At 47.2% G+C, this 12,602-nt stretch overlaps 1 protein-coding gene and 1 non-coding gene across 2 annotated transcripts in view; both read left to right on the plus strand.

Annotated features, from left to right (window-relative positions):
* The window catches only part of LOC123456275 (zinc finger protein 585A-like), a 649,667-nt gene that overhangs the window by 163,640 nt on the left and 473,425 nt on the right, over positions 1 to 12,602 (plus strand).
* Positions 9,308 to 9,417, plus strand: LOC123456344. The gene has a single exon (XR_006634479.1). It is a non-coding gene; the product is annotated as a U6 spliceosomal RNA (small nuclear RNA).

Consider the following 12,602-nt stretch of genomic DNA (forward strand, 5'->3'; position numbering starts at 1 on the left):
TTTGCAGTGTGAAACTTCATTATGTGCCATTGTGGGTTTTTTGAGGTTATTTTTTGGTATTATGATAGGTATAAAAGATCTTGGACTATGGGAATGTATGAACATCATTGGAATTGATAACAAAAAAAAAACTATGGGGACTTTTAAAGTTAGATGAATGCATTGCACTTTACATGATGTATGCTTATCAGTTTATGGGGGCCAGGGGCAAAATGTGGTGGTTTGATTAAGGTGTCTCCCATAAAGTTAGGTGTTCTGAATGCTAGATTCCCAGCTGATAGAGATTTGGGAATTAATGCCTCCTGGAGGGAGTGTATTGTTGGGGGTAGGCTTGTGGGTATTATAGCCAGTTTCCCCAAGCCAGCATCTGGCACACTCTCCTGTTGCTATTGTCTTCCTAATGCTGGCCAGGGGTTAATGTCCACCCTCTGCGCATGCCATAATTTTCCCTGCCATCATGGAGCTTCCTCTTGAGCATGCAAGCCAAAATAAACCTCTTTTTCCCAGAAGCTGCTCTTGGTTGGGTGATTTCTACAAGCAATACGAAGTGAACTGCAACACTCTGTTTAAATCTTGTATTGGTTAAATATTTCTATGCCATCTTTTGCAGTATGAATGTTTATTCTGTGCCATTATGTTTGGGGGGATTTTTTTTTTGGTATTGTGACTCAGTTAAAAGATCTCAGACTCTGGGATGCATTCAACATCATCAGAGCTGATAAAAACTATGGGGACTTTTAAAGATGGATTGAATGCATTGCACTTTACATCATGTATGGTTATCAGTTAATGGTACCAAGGAGGGAATGTGGTGGTTTGATTTAAGTGTCCCCATAAACTTAGGATGTTCTGAAAGCTAGGGTCCCATCTGATAGAGATATGAGAAGTAACACCTCCTGGAGGCATTTCATTGTTGGGGACGGGCTTATGGGTATGATAGCCAGTTTCCTCTTGTCAGTGTTTGGCACATTCTCCTGTTCCTGTTGTCCACCTGATGTTGGCCAGGAGGTGATGGTTACCCTCTCCTGATGCCATCATTTTCCCCGGCCACTATGGAGCTTCCCCTCGAGTATGTAAGCCAAAATAAACCCTTTTTCCAACAAGCTGCTCTTGGCCGTGGGATTTCTGCCAACAGTGCAAACCTGACTGCAACAGGTATATGACCAAGATATGAGTGATAGGAGATTTGAAACAATGTATAGGTCCCTCCACCATTTTACATTAACAAGGCACTTTAGAGGACATACAGATACTGTGTGAAGAAGACAGGAAGGGGTGAAGTTTCTGCACACAGCTGCTCCTGGGATCCTGCAATCTAATGTAATTGTCCATGCTAGACAGAGTCCCTCCTCAGACCACAACAACACGCAGACACATGCACAAATAGCTCAGAGAAGAAAAATGCCTAATAAGGTCACCTAGCCAGGAAGGAGGAATCCTGATTTCAGCCTATGATCTAGTGACCTCAGAACCAGAAGGAAAGGCTTTATAAAGAAAACAGTACTAAGCCTGGCTTGGTGGTATATGCCTTTAATCCCAGCACTCAAGATGTAGAAGTAGGAGGATCATTGTGAGTTCAAGGCCACCCTGAGACTACATAGTAAATTCCAGGTCAGTCTGAGCTAGAGTTGGAAGGAAGGAAGGAAGGAAGGAAGGAAGGAAGGAAGGAAGGAAGGAAGGAAGGAAGGAAGGGAAGGAAGGAAAGGAAGGAAAGGAAGGGAAGGAAAGGAAGGAAAGGAAGGAAAGGAAGGAAAGGAAGGAAAGGAAGGAAAGGAAGGAAAGGAAGGAAAGGAAGGAAAGGAAGGAAAGGAAGGAAAGGAAGGAAAGGAAGGAAAGGAAGGAAAGGAAGGAAAGGAAGGAAAGGAAGGAAAGGAAGGAAAGGAAGGAAAGGAAGGAAAGGAAGGAAAGGAAGGAAAGGAAGGAAAGGAAGGAAAGGAAGGAAAGGAAGGAAAGGAAGGAAAGGAAGGAAAGGAAGGAAAGGAAGGAAGGAAAGGAAGGAAGGAAAGGAAGGAAGGAAAGGAAGGAAGGAAAGGAAGGAAGGAAAGGAAGGAAGGAAAGGAAGGAAGGAAAGGAAGGAAGGAAAGGAAGGAAGGAAGGAAGGAAGGAAGGAAGGAAGGAAGGAAGGAAGGAAGGAAGGAAGGAAGGAGAAAGAAAGAAACCATACAGTAGCGAGAGAGACCAGGAAGAGAACAGTGTAGGGTCACATTCACATGGCTGAGTTAGGACAATGAATGAGTGAGTCACAGAGATTCAGAGACAGAGAAGGTAACAGCCTAAGACACAATCCAAATGCACAAACAAAGCTTCACATGTGGGCTGTAACCTTGAGCCCTGGCTCTGCCTCCCTGAGGGGCTGCAACAGAATTAGGAAACACAGAGGAAAGAATGGTTGCCCTGGGGATGTGGGTGGCCATGACCAGGCAGAATGAGGAAAGCTCCTTCTGTTCACCTGCTGACAGGGTACCTGGTGAAACCAACTTTTTAAACCACCCACACTACTGCTACACTGCGACAGTTTTCATCTCCTACACACCATGACCAGACCCTACATCTTGCCCCAAACCATGGACATGAGGCCCAAGCTCCTTTGCACCCAGATCAGTAATACCACAGATGCCAGTGCCAGGCTGCCTCACTAAAGCCTTCCTACAAATTTGTCTGACATCTAACACATGCCTGTGGACCCATGACCAAATCACAACAGCCGGGTGAGTAACGTCCTAATGCTCAGTAGCAGGTGGGTGTAACCTAAGATCACCACAGCCAAGAGACACAGTTTAGGTCACACAGGACGGAGTTCTGAGCAGCTGGGAGATAGAATGGAACGTGATGACTCAGGAAGAGATATGAGTTCATGCAGGTGCTCAATTCCACAGGCACAATATGCAATAGCCTAGAAATCAGGTATAAGAGTTCCAGGAGGTGAGGGGTCTGGGAGTCCTCGGGGAAAGAACCCAGGAGCCAAGAGACACAGACAACGGGAAGCTAGTGAACACTGTTACATGGTTGTGTAGTGTTACTGTCTCTCTCCCTTGCCTTACAAAGCCAGGTGGAAACTCACCATGTCTACATCCTAGGTGTGGTGGTTTGATTCAGGTGTCCCCCATAAACTTAGGTGTTCTGAATGCTAAGTCCCCAGCTGATGGATATTTGGGGATTAATGCCTCCTGAAGGGAGTGTATTGTTGGGTGTGGGCTTATGGGCTTTATAGCCAGTTTCCCCATGCCAGTGTTTGGCACACCCTCCTGTTGCTGTAGTCCATCTTATGTTTGCCAGGGGGTGATGTCCACCCTCTGCTCATGCCATCATTTTCCCCTGCCATCGTGGAGCTTCCCCTCGAGCCTGTAAGCCAAAATAAATCTCTTTTTCCCAGAAGCTGTTCTTGGTTGGGTGATTTCTACCAGCAATGCGGACCAGACTGCAACAGTAAAGTGGTACCGAGGAGTGGGGTTGCTGCTGGACACCTGACTTTTGTAGCTGATTTTCAAGAGGATTGTGGAAGGAGTTGAAACCTTGGCCTAAGAGATGCTTTGCAGTGCTGTAAGTACAGCTTGATGGTCTATCCTGGTCAGAGCTGAAAGACCTGAAGGCAGTAAGAACTATGGACTGTGAGGTTTGGCTTATGAGGGTGAGAAAGAGCTGTGCCTGGACTGGGCTAGCAGTTTGTGTGAGAAGCTTGCTCATTATGCCCATGTCCTGAGAAGTTGTGCAGGGTTGCTTTGCATAGAAATGAACTGGTGTGAGCAGAGGGATATGGCACAGAAAGAAAAATCTTTGGGTGAATTGTTCCCCGTTCAGCTGCAACTGAGAGATTACAACCTTTGAGACTGGGATAGCTGACCTGCGCTGGAGCAACAAGAACAATGTCGACTCTTTTGAAGGGGCCTGAGTGTTCAAGGAGTGTCCTGTTCTTCAAAGTCTGCTTTATTCCCCCCTGGATTAACAAATTGGCACCCTACCTGGTATTGTGGAGTATAAGAAATGCTTGAAAGAGGGTCATTGAGTTTGCAACACGGTCTTGTGTTTTGGAAATGGCCATGGGCAGTGTGAAGCAGGTTTGCTGGTTGCCTGCATAGAGACCCCATGGGGCAATGAGGATGAACCGTGGATTGCAGTGGAGACCCAGTGGAGATGCTGGGACCATGAGATGGCTGCCGAGGAGCTGCCGGCCCTGATGAAGTTTTCCAGGACTGTGAGTAGCCTAGCTGGAGGGGCGGAATTGGAATGCCAGAGACTTGTTGCTGGTTAGAATTATCGGACTTGAAGATTTGTCACTGGCTAGAGTTGCTGGACTTGAAGCTACAGATGTTTGCCCCAGTTGTTTTAAATCTTGTATTGGTTGAATGTTTCTTTGCTATGCCCAATGCCATCTTTTGCAGCGTGAATATTTATTCTGTGCTATTATGGGTTTTTTGAGGTTGTATTTTGGTATTATGGCTCAGTTAAAAGATCTTGAACTATGGGGATGTATAATCATCATTGGGATTGATAAAATCTATGGGGACTTTTAAAGTCAGACTGAAAGCATTGTATTTTACATCATGTATGGGTATCAGTTTATGGGGGCCAGGGGCGGAATGTGGTGGTTTGATTCAGGTGTCCCCCATAAACTTAGGTGTTCTGAATGCTAAGTCCCCAGCTGATGGATATTTGAGAATTAATGCCTCCTGAAGGGAGTATATTGTTGGGTGTGGGCTTATGGGCTTTATAGCCAGTTTCCCCATGCCAGTGTTTGGCACACCCTCCTGTTGCTGTGGTCCATCTTATGTTTGCCAGGGGGTTATGTCCACCCTCTGCTCATGCCATCGTTTTCCCCTGCCATCGTGGAGCTTCCCCTCGAGCCTGTAAGCCAAAATAAATCTCTTTTTCCCAGAAGCTGTTCTTGGTTGGGTGATTTCTACCAGCAATGAGGACCGGACTGCAACACTAGGGTATAGTGTCCTCTCTTGATCCCACCGCAGCAAAGTTTCACAGGAAATTTTATATATCTATCTAAAATTAATCAGGTCAGATATCAAGGTCATATCTGCTTTGGCTTTAATCAGAAATCAGTAACACTATTGTTCTAAGTATAAAGAAGGAACATTCTAAGTATGTAGGTAAGCACAGAAGATGTCGCTAACTATGCTCCAATTTTCACTTTCAGCTCACAACAGACTTTAAGCAGACCCCAGTGTGAGGGGCTCCTTTCCCTTCCCATGTCTTCTTAATTTTACCCATTTTTGTTCCCTTATTCTTTTCTTTTACCATGACTTCACCCTTCAGATCTTCTTAAAACTCCCTAGTCCTGAGAACTGGCCTCCAGTCTAAAAACCCCTCCAAACCTCAGAACCTTTCCTGAAGTCTCCTCCCTCACACCCACACTGCCTCCCACAGACCATGACTTCTTCCTTCACACCTATAAGGCCTGGCTTCCTCACACAAATCCCTCCACAGACCCTCTAGTCCTTCATCCATCCTCAGAGATTGGGGACTAGAAGAAACTCATGCTTCTCCCACAGCTTTTAAAACTCTGTGTACTTACTGAAAGCACAGCCACTGTGTGTCCCATGGTAGCAGGCAATGAGGGACAATCCCATGAAATTCCCAAGCCTTGGCATCAGCTTCCTTTCCTGTACAGTAGGCTAAGCTCCATAGGCCACTGTTCTCCTAGGTCTTATGGTCCCAGGTGAGGGCTGGTAGACTGAAAAGCAGGTTTAGTCTTCACAGAACAATTTTTTTTAAACTCATGCCATGCAGAAGCCACACTACACTGTCCAGCAGGGAGCAATTACTCCATTCTAGAGAGAGAAAACAAGAAACTGCACAAACAGCCAAACTTGGCTTCTCTCAGGTGCCGCCAAGTGATGCCAGGAATGAATGTTAGGCACAAGTCATGCCAGGCACATGCACCATCACTGAAATTTAAATACTTGGTTTTTGTTTATTTGAGCAAGAGTTTCCCTAGGTAGCCACTTAAGCCTTGAAAAACCTGTGCAGAGCAGATAGGTCTGAAACTTGCGGTTCTACCTCCTGCCATAGGCTCCTGAGTGGCTGGGATAACAAATCTACACACAGATACCTTTTGGAACTGAGATTGAACCAAGGTCTAGTTCCCCTCCCCTGTTTCACCATTACAGGAACTGATGGGGGAACACGCAGAGAGGAGGAGTCAGGAAGGGGTGAGAACTCTGGGCATGGCTGCTCCTGGTATTCTACATGCAGCGTTAACCACCTGGGATGGATCACAACCAACAAAAAGAGAAAAGTCCCTTCTCAAACCAGGGCTCCACAGTGATGTTCGCTGTCTTAGAGACACACCACAGAGGACAGAGAGACAGAGACAAATATGAGGATCATAAAGGGACAGGTAGCTGGAAGTTGGTGGCTCGTGTGCACACATCTCAGTATTTGGAAAGCAGAAGGCAGAGTATTGTTGCAAGCTTCAGGCAAGTCTGGACTACACAGTGAGTTCCAGCTCCATGTTGAGTGTAAAGTGAGACACTGTCTGGAAAAGGAAAAGGGAAAAGGGAAACAGGGAAAGGAAGGAGGAAAAAATAGACACAGACAGAGAGCCTAAGTAGCACTGGAGGTCAGACTGCCGTGGGCAGGACTGGGGTCCATGTCTCATGCCTCTGCCCCTGAGGATCCAAAGCCTTTCGTTGTGACCTCGGTCACTCAGTGAAAAGCACTCAACTCCAGCAGTAGCCTTGTCCACAAGGAAAATCAGGAAAGCCCCAAGGTTTAGGCCTGTATTCCAGGGAGAAGACGGAAGTAGACTGTTTCTGCCCTGTCTCCCCTGCTCCTGTGTTTCTGAATCATGTCCCAAGCCAGCTGGACCTGTTCTCACCAGCCAGGCCTTCCCATACACACTCGGGGACTTAGCTGAAAGGGGAGCTGCCTAAATAATCTCACCCAGTAAGAAAGTACACGGTATCTGGCTTCCAATCCATGGGCAAGTGACTCTAGTGCCTGGGGAAGGCGTGGTGAGAAACCCAATACACTAGGGAAACATGAGCCAATGGTTACAGAGACCAAGGCTGATGCTGCTCACATGCACGGAGTTCCACAGTCAGATAGTCACAGATCCAGAGAAAGAGAAGTCAGATATTAAGTGATAGACAACTAGAGATTCCGAACCAGAGGCTCAGGGAGAACTCTTTCTTCAGCTTTGTTCCTGAATCCCTGGGGAAAGGGCGACACAGGTCAAAAAACCCAGGGTGTATAATGGTGACCCACCCAAACAAGGCCAGACTACACAAGCCACCATCCACCTAGCTGAGGAAAGTCCTCTTAACTCATCCAGCAGTAGGGCACCTGCCAAACCACCCTTTCTGGCTGCTCCATGCCCCAGTGTCCCCGGGATCCATGAATGTGGACCCAGGGCACCCGCAGCGGCTGCAGGCCGGTGGGCTGCGGGCTGCGCACCACGAGCTGTGGCGCGGGGTGACCACCTCCCCCTCGGCTCGAGGCCGCACACACTCCAGGCAGACAGAGGCGCCCGACGAGCGCTGCACGCGGGCGGCGTTCCGGGCGGGGAGAGGGCCCCGGTTCCGGGAGCACGCCGCCCGCACTCGGACCCCGCCGGCCCCAGGGCCCCGGCAGCAGCCGCTCGCCCGCGGGCCTCAGCTGGGCGCACACGGGCTGCGGCTGGGGTGAACGCCTCCCTCCCTGGGGCGAACCCCGCACGCTCCACGCCCAGGGCGCCGCACGGGCTGCGGGCTCCGCACGGACGGAGAAGGCGCCGCTCGGCCCGCACCGCAGCGCCGCGCCGGGCGGAGGAGCGCAGGGCGGCCCCAGCGGAGAACCGGGGCCGGGGGCTCGGAAGCGGACGAGGAGCCCGGCCGCCCGGGATCTGCCGCGTGCAGGCTCCTGCCCTGGGTCCGACGGCGCACTCACCATTCCCGGCCTCCGGGCTCCCTCCTCCTGCCCCGACGCTCCGCGGCCCGGCCACAGTCCGCGACCGAAACGCCCCAAACTCCCGAGGAGGAGGCGACCGCGCGCATGCCCAGGAGGCGGACGGCCAGCGCGCCACACAAAGGCCCCACTGCGCAGGCGCGCCCCCGGCCCTGTCCTGGAGGAACGTGTGTCCCATTGGACGGCGCCCCAAGTCCCGCCCCCTCGGGCGCTGAGTGACAGTACATGGCCGGGAACCAGGGGCAAACTCCTAGGCCACAAGGGCTATTTCATGGCTGTGACTTCAGCGTTTTGGAGGCTGAGACAGGAAAATCAGCAGTTCAATGCCTGCCTGGGCTACATGAGAGCCTGGCTCAAACAAACAAAAAACTAAAATAAAATAAGTGATATAAAAATGAACTTTAAAAGAAATTGCAAATGCTTCCCTGCTGTTATTTTTTTAAGTTTATGAGAGAGAGAGAGAGAGAGAGAGAGAGAGAGAGAGAGAGAGGGAGGGAGAGAATGGGCACACCAGGGCCTATAGCCATTTCAAATGAACTCCAGACGCATGCATCACCTTGTGCATCTGGCTCATTTGGATCCTGGGAAATTGAACCTGGGACCTTTGGCTTTGCAGGATATTGTCTTAACCGCTAAGCCATCCCTCCAGCCCCTCTGCTGTTATTTCAAGACAAAGCTTCCTGTGAGAGACACAAGTGCCAATGCAAACTTTGGGCTTAACTTCATATCTGTTTAGGAATCATGTAGAAACATATTTCACAAAAAGGGGGAGGTGCTTCAGGGCTTTTGGCTAAGATCAAGTGTAGTATAACTGGGGAAATTACCACAATCTTACTTTTCTACTTCTATGAGTGTTCACAACTACAGTTTTAGGCAATCATCTGAGATTTGAATTGTGGAGCAATCCCCTAAAACAACTCCAATTGGAATCACATCCTTGTGTTATTGTTATAGGTAGTAGAACCTCAGTGAAAATAGTACCTGTGAAAATTTTGGCATATGTTGTATTTATCTCCATAGTTAACTAATCTGTACACAAATGTAAAAATAGCATCTTTTATCCAAATCATGCAGTTGATTCTTATAAGCCTAATATGTTCCTTTAGAAACCATCCTGGTATTCCAGGTTAGGCATGGAATGGGCATCATAACCCCAGGGCCCCTCTGCACTCATTACTGACATTGTTAGGGAAATTCTCCTTTAGAATCCGTGCGTTCAAATGTTAGCAAATACACCAGAAGGGCTGTGAGGAATCTTCACTGTTCCACATGAACAGTAAGGTAAGAACAGAGAAAGTGTGGAGGGGGGGAGGGAGGGAATTACCATGGGATTTTTTTTTATAATCATGGAAAATGCTAATAAAAAATTTAAAAAAAGAACAGGATTAGGGTTTCTTGGGTTTGCTGTATAGTAAGGCAGGAGAAGCAGCACATATAATAAAATTGGAATAATACAGGAAATGTTAGAATGGCTCCTGCACAAAAATGACAGACAAAATTTGTGAAATATATTGTGTGTTTGTATACACAATCATACATGCAAACAAATGTTTCTTTTTTTAATTCTTTCATACAAACATTTCTTAGATAACGTTTTAAAATCAAATGTTGCCTTTTGTTTTTCTGTAAGAATATTATTTCCTATTGGAAACAATACTCACTCTTATATTGCATAGTAATACTGACTCAAAATGTCATGCTTAACCAGTAAAAATACAATCTGAAAATCCATAATTGCAATGAAAAAATTAACATCTTCTTTGACATTTATCCTTATTTCTTCATAAACAGATTCATCCATGATGCCTGCTGCACTTGCATTCTCATTTCTAGAACAAAGTTATCAACCAAAACAGCTTGTGGGAAGAAAGAATTTTGTTGACTTACTGACTTGATGGGAGGTTCCATGTTGGCAAAGGGACACTACAGTGTCACAGTGCACTGAACACTGGCAAGGGGGGAGCTGTATATAACACTCATAAGCCTACCCCAAGAACAACTCTCCCCCAGCAATGCACCAGTTCCCAAACTGTCACCAGCTGGGTACCTAGCATTCAGAATACATGCATGTCTGGGTGACACCTAACTCAAACCACCACAGCACACCATAGTGCTAATTACCTACTCCACTGTAAAAGAGTGAAAACTGTAGAAAAACATAGAAAATAGAGAAGTAGAGAATCCTGAAGACTTGGGGATGGCAAAATTGCCCATTTTACACAGGACTTCATTGAGGAGCAAATTTTCCATAAACACTTGGGAATTTGAAGAAAAGGCCAAGTTATTTATTGACTGATGGTTTCCAAGGGGGTGGGGTGGGGAATGAACCTGTGGGAAAAATAAACATCACAAAAGTGGCAAGAGGAGCCGGAGGTTCTGAGAGATTTGGGGCCAGAGAATTTTGGCCTGATGGCAGAAGGTAAGAATGTCTTACTGTCTTAACCTTCTCATTTTATTCCTCTGCTAGCCAGAAGTAACAGCATTTGTACTTTACAGGCCTTCAGGGAAGTTTTCTCCAGAAACTAGACAGCACTTAAAATGCTATATAATGTTGAGGATGGTGGTGCACCCCTTTAATCCCAGCACTTGGGAGGCAGAGTGTGGTGGCAATGCAAACCTGACTGCAACAGGAAAGTGGTACCGAGGAGTGGGATCACTGCTTGACACCTGACCATGTGGCTTTGGCCTTTAGGAGCTGATTTTCAAGAGGAATGTGGAAGGATTTTAAGCCTTGGCCTAAGAGACACCTTGCAGTGCTGTAAGTACACCTTGATGGACTATTCAGGTCAGAGTTGAAAGACCTGAATGCACTAAGAACTGTGGACTGTGAGGTTTGGTTTATGAGGGTGAGAAAGAGCTTTGCTTGGACTGGGCTAGCAGTTTGTGTATACTTGCTCTTATGCCTGTGTCCTGAGAAGCTGTGCAGTGTTGCTTTGTGTAGAAATGAACTGGTGTGTGCAGAGGGATATGGTACTGAAAAAAAAAAAAACCTTTGGGTGAACTGTTGTCCATTCAACTGCAATTGACAGATTATAAGCTTTGAGACTGGCCAGCTGACCTTTATTGGGCCAACAGGAAGAATGTAGTCTCTTGAAGGGAACTGAGTGCTCAAGAACTATCCTGTTCTTCAAAGTCTGCTTTATTCTCCCCTAGATTAACAAACTGGCACCCTACCTGGTATTATGGAGTGTAAGAAATGCAGGAAAGAGAGGGTCATTGAGTTTGAAACACTGTCTTGTGTTTTGGAAATGGCCATAGGCATTGTGTAGCACATTAGCTGGATGCTTGCATAGAGACCCCATGGAGCACTGAGGATGAGCCATGGATTGCAGTGGAGACCCAGTGGAGATGCTGGGACCACGAGATGGCTGCTAAGGAAAGCTGCTGGCCCCAGTGAAGTTTTCTAGGACTGTGGGTAGCCTAGCTAAAGGGGTGGAATTGGAACTCCAGAGTCTTGTTGCTGGCTAGGATTATCAAATTTGAAGACTTCTTACTGACCAGAGTTGTTGGACTTGAAACTACAGAGTTTGATATTTTCCCTGGTTGTTTTAAATGGCCATAGGACTACTTTGGTCTGACAGTGCAACCTGCTTGAGAGCACGCTGGGGAGAGTCTGTCCTGCCTCTGGCTCGACCTCACAATCAAGGCTGGAGATACTTGGGTGGGAGCAGTCATCCAGTTGTAGAAGTGTCCCAAACCTTCAAACCTTCACCCTATCTGCCTATATTTCACTAACCCATATAATTAAGACTGCTCTCAGCCAGGTGTGGTGGTGTGCACCTTTAATCCCAGCGCTACCGAGAGGCAGAGGTAGTAGGATCACCATGAGTTCAAGGCCACCCTGAGACTACATAGTGAATTCCTGGTCAGCCTGGTCTAGAGCAAGACCCTACCTTGAAAAAACAAAAACAAACAAGCAACCAAAAATGACTGCTCTGACTAGAGTAAGATGATATATCAATCTACATTTGACTTGCATTTGCATAGTGGCTGTGGTGGTTTGATTCAGGTGTCCCCCATAAACTTAGGTGTTCTGAATGCTAGGTTCCCAGCTGATAGAGATTTGGTAATTAATATCTCCTGAAAGGAGCGTATTGTTGGGGTGGGCTTATGGGTGTTATAGCCAGTTTCCCCTTGCCAGTGTTTGGCACAGTATTCTGTTGCTGTTGTCTGCCTTAAGTTGGCCAGGGGGGATGCCCACCCTCTCTCTGCTCATGCCATCAATTTCCCCTGACATCGTGGAGCTTCCCTTCAAGCCTGTAAGTCAAAATCAACTTCTTTTTCCCACAAGCTGCTCTTGGTCAGGTGATTTCTTCCAGCAATGTGAACCTGACTGCAAGAGTAATGTGGTACCGAGTAGTGGGATTGCTACTAGACACCTGACTGTGTAGTTTGGGCCTTTTGGAGCTGATTTTCAAGTGGAATGTGGAAGGATTTGAAACCTTGGATTAAGGGATGCCTTGAAGTGCTGTAAGTATAGCTTGATGGACTATTCTGGTCAGAGTTGAAAGGCCTGAATGCAGTAAGAACTATGGAATGTGAGGTTTGGCTTATGAGGGTAAGAAAGAGCTTTGCCTGGACTGGGCTAGCAGGTTGTATATGATGCTTGCTGTTATGCTTGGGTCCAGAGAAGTTGTGCAGGGTTGCTTTGTGTAGAAATAAACTGGTGTGAGCAGAGGGATATGGCACAGAAAAAAATCTTTGGG

The sequence above is a fragment of the Jaculus jaculus genome, chromosome 20 (assembly GCF_020740685.1).
Source record: "Jaculus jaculus isolate mJacJac1 chromosome 20, mJacJac1.mat.Y.cur, whole genome shotgun sequence".
Classification (NCBI taxonomy): domain Eukaryota; kingdom Metazoa; phylum Chordata; class Mammalia; order Rodentia; family Dipodidae; genus Jaculus; species Jaculus jaculus.